The sequence below is a fragment of the Ovis canadensis genome, chromosome 3 (assembly GCF_042477335.2).
Source record: "Ovis canadensis isolate MfBH-ARS-UI-01 breed Bighorn chromosome 3, ARS-UI_OviCan_v2, whole genome shotgun sequence".
NCBI lineage: Eukaryota > Metazoa > Chordata > Mammalia > Artiodactyla > Bovidae > Ovis > Ovis canadensis.
The window spans coordinates 158,277,650-158,282,270 of NC_091247.1; the positions used below are offsets into that span (position 1 = coordinate 158,277,650).

At 42.5% G+C, this 4,621-nt stretch overlaps 1 long non-coding RNA gene across 1 annotated transcript; it reads right to left on the reverse strand.

Moving 5' to 3' along the window:
* Nucleotides 1-1,305: 1,305 nt before the first annotated feature.
* LOC138437421 (uncharacterized) lies at nucleotides 1,306-4,308 on the reverse strand. Its single transcript, XR_011255955.1, has 2 exons — nucleotides 3,891-4,308; nucleotides 1,306-1,648 (listed from the first exon to the last, which is right to left on the reverse strand). It is a non-coding gene; the product is annotated as an uncharacterized lncRNA (long non-coding RNA).
* Between the last annotated feature and the right edge of the window lie 313 nt (nucleotides 4,309-4,621).

Below are 4,621 nucleotides of genomic sequence, written 5' to 3' on the forward strand. Positions count from 1 at the left end.
GGTAAATTGCAAGAAGGGCATCCAAAAGAAGTAATAGTCTATGAAAACACCTACACCAGCATGGAACATTCAAGACTAAATCACCTAGATTTGGAGAAGTAGGGGATAGAACAGGACAAGGAGATGCAGGTAGCTTATTAAAGACAGGAAAAGAAAAAGAAAGAAAGAAAGAAAACCTAAAGATTTGTATTTATCTCTAGGTGGTGAAGAATCCATGGGCAAACTCCAGGAGATGGTGAGGGACCGAGAGGCCTGGTGTGCTGCAGTCCAGAGGGTCAGAAAGAGTCAGACATGACTTGGCAACTGAACAACAACAAAAGTGGAGAATCACTGCATGCTTTTGAAAGAGGGATTAATATAATTGAGTATTCTTACTTTAGAAAGACAACATTGATTTCTTTCCTCTCCCTGTCTGTCTTCCCCACTGCTGTGAGAATCAAGAAACCAATTAGGAGATTGATACCTAATCAGTCCAGGGTTTCCCAGGTGGCTCTGTGATAAAGAATTCACCTGTCAATGCAGGAGACACAGGAGACAAGCGTTTCATCCCTGGATCGGGAAGAACCCCTGGAGGGAGGGCATAGCAACCTACTCCAATATTGTTGCCTGGGAAATCCCACGGACAGAGGAGCCTGGTGGACTACAGTCCATGGGCTTGCAAAGACTTGGAGGACATGACTGAGTGACTGAGCACACACACAGCTAATTAGTCCAGAGACTAAAAGGGAAATCAAGAAGTATTTCTAGGAAGTAAAATTAAGAAGTGATAGTAAGCACATATGCTTAGAGATGGACACATAAGAGAATGTAGATTTCAGATTGTCTGACAAGGCAGATGGCAATACCAGCAAAAAGGATATGGAACAGAGAAAAAGGAAGTCATGCTGAAATGTGCCTCTTTTTCCTACTTCTTGCTTTGCTGTCTATGCTTTGCTTTTTCAATCCAAGGAAACATTTAACCTGTACTATGTGTAACATGTTTGGGCTTCCTGGTGGCTCAGATGATTCCTGCAATGTGGGAGACCTGGGTTAGATCCCTGGGTTGGAAAGATCCCCTGGAGAAGGGACTGGCAACCCACTCCAGTATTCTTGCCTGGAAAACCCCATGGACAGAGGAGCCTGGTAGGCTATAGTCCATGGAGTCGCAAAGAGTCAGACACAACTGAGCAGCTAACACACAGACACACACACACACACACACACACACACACACACACACGTGCAACATTGTTATGTAAGATTGTTAACGAAGGGAGTGTGTGGGGTCCACTGCTCACCACTCAAAAGCCAGTAAACAGACCAGGCTGGTGGAAAAGAAAGTTTGCTTTATTTCAGATGCCGGCAACTGGGGAGGGAGAGGGTGGCGGACATCTGTCCAAAGGGCAACTCTCCAACCCTGACAAACAAGGGGTGAGAGTTTTTACAGAGTTGGGGTGGGGCGGCTACACGCAGAAACAACAGTCATCTCCAACAGTCATCTTCAAATCGGTCATCAGTGGTCTAACCAGCATCATCTTCGTTGTTTTAGGTACAGTTAATCTTCAGTTCCAGGGTCATTGTTCCCATTTCTTTGTGATCAGTTCTCGGAATCGTGGCAGCTCATGTCCTGGGTACAGTCTGTTCACCGTGTAGTTAACTTCTCCACCTGCTGTTTTGGTACCAATAAGACAACTCACAAGATATGGCTCAGAATATTATCTATCTTGAGAAAGAACTAAAGGTCCTCGACTATGGTTAATGACTACATTATTATTATTTAATCTCCTCTGACTGTTCCTTTGTTTCTGTATTTCTCATTTCTATGATTAAATTTATGCTTTGGCTAGAGTTTTCGACAGACAATATGCAGGCAGAGGACACTGTGGGGACACAAGGACCACAGGGTCCTGCTCCATTTCAAGATCTCCCCCAAACTGATGACTCTCTTGCCAAGGCTCCAAGGATAAATATGGGATGCATTTTCTAGAAACCTGTACAGGGTTCGGTTATAAATTCACCAGCATAGACGTATGATTTTCCCCAGGAGAGCATGATTGGAAATAGGAAGTCTGAGAAACCTAACCATAAGTCCAAGTCATTGCAATGGAGGAGGTGAGGGAAGGCAGCCAGGGCGGGTTCTGATCCTGCATTAGCTGACAATAACTGCCTTTTGTTAGAGTGTTTTGTTGCAGGGTTCTCATCTGATAGGGAAGCTGGGTGCTCTATTGATGGGAGGGACTTGATTTGATTTTTATTGAAGGACAGTCGATTTACAATGTATTTGTCCCAGATGTACAATGTGGTGAGTCAACATTTTTAGATTATTTTCTATTTAAAATTAGTATAAAATATTGGCTATATTCCCTGTACAATATATCTTTGTAGCTCACTTTATGCACAGTAGTTTGTACTTAATCCCTTGCTCCTATCCTCCCTTTCCCTCTTCCCACTGGCAACCACTAGTTTGTTCTCCGGCAATCACTAATTTTTGAGTCTGTTTCTGCTTTGTTATATTTATTTATTCATTCATTTTATCTTTTAGATTTCACATGTAAATGATAACATGAAGTACTTGTCTTCCTCTCTTATTTCACTAAGCATTACACCCTCTCAGTTCATCCACATTGATGGAAATGGCAAGATTTTGTTCTTTTTATTAATGACTAATATTCCATTATACATGTATGTGTATATATCTGTATGTGTTATATACACCACATCTTTGTCCATTCATCTGTTGATGGTCACTTAGGTTGCTTCCATATCTTGGCTATTGTAAATAGTGCTGCTAAGAATGTTTGGGTGCTTATGAAGTGAAGTCACTCAGTCGTGTCTGACTCTGCGACCCCATGGACTACATGTAGCCTACCAGGCTCCTCTGTCTATGAGATTTTCCAGGCAATAGTACTGGAGTGGATTGCCATTTTCTTCTCCAGGGGATCTTCCCGACCCAGGGATTGAATCCAGGTCTCCCGCATTGTAGACAGACGCTTAACCGTCTGAGCCACCAGGGAAGTCCATATCTTTCCTAATTAGTGTTTTGGTTTTCTTCAAATATATATTCAGAGATGGAATTACTGGGTCAGATGGCAGTTCTATTTAGTTTTTTGAGGAACATCTTTACTGTTTTCCACAATGGCTACACCAACTTACATCCTCACTGGCAGTGTACAAGGGTTCCCTTTTTTCTGCATCCTCACCAACATTTGTCATTTTTTGGTCTTTTTAATGATAAGTATTCTGACAGATGTAAGGTAGTATCTCATTGTGGTTTTGATTTACATTTCTCTGGCTAGTAATATTGAATATCTTTTCAAGTGCCTGATGGCTCTGTATGCCTTCTTTGAGAAAAAATGTCTATTCAAGGGTTCTGCCCATTTTTTAATTGGGCTGGGCTTTTTAAAATATATATATTGAGTTGGGCTGTTTGATATTTTATGAGATGTTTGATATTGTATGAGCTGTTTATATAGTTTGAATATTAACTCTTTATCAATTGTTTGCAATTATTTTCTCCCATTCAGTAGGTTCTTGCTTTGTTGACAGATTCTTTGTGCAAAAGTCTAATTAGACCCCATTTGTTTATAAAAGCAAAAACTTTTATTTCCTTTGCCTTAGGATATTCCCAAAGATATTGCTGGGCTTCCCTGGTGGCTCAGCAATAAAGAATCTGCCTACCAGTGCAGAAAATGCTGGTTTGATCCCTGCATCAGGAAGATCCCCTGGAGAAGGAAATTGCAATCCACTCCAGTATTCTTGCCTGAAGAATTCCATGGACAGAGAAGCCTGGCAGGCTACAGTCCATGGGGTCACAAAGAGTTGGACACAACTTAGCGACTCAACAACAACAACAACAAAGATATTGCTACAATTTGTATCCAAGGTGGTCTTTAGGCATGTTATCACCTTACCTGATGTGGGTGGGATCTGGTGAAAGCCACAGAGGCTGGTAGACATTTTGTTAAATGTCTGGAGGCAGAGTTGGTTGCTGTTTTGCTGTGAACGAGGATGCTGGTGGTGGCCTGTATTCTCGCGCTCCAGGCCAGAGTCCTGGCCCTGACGGCAGGCCCACAGTGGAGAAGACCCCAAGCCTTGTCTTCCTTCCCTGCCCCCACCAGCTCCCCTGGGAGAGGCAGAGCTGGGCAGGAGCACAGACAGGCTCTTCGGGTACCTGGATGGAGGTCACGGCTCAGTGCGGTTCCAGGGAAACAGCCTTTGTCTGTTGTATTGAGGAGTAAGGAGACAGAGTAAACCCCACCAGAAGGATGGCAGCGGCGTGGAAACTGTGTTCCACTGGTTTCTTCTAGGAGTGTTATGGCTTTTGGTCTTACACTGGTCTTTAATCCATTTTGAGTTTAAATTTGTAAATGGGATGAGAAAATGTTCTAGCCTCATTCTTTTACATCTAGATGTTCATGGCAACTTTTGATTAAAGTTGATCATTTTCAAATGCCATTTAAATGCTTTAATGAAATAAATAACATAGGATATTGTCCTCCTCCACAAAGTTTCATTTCAGTTAGATTTTTTTTAGCCCTATACTTTGGCGACCTGATGCAAAGAGCTGACTCATTGGAAAAGACCCTGATGTTGGAAAAGATTGAGAACAGGACGAAAGGGGGACGACAGAGGATGAGATGGT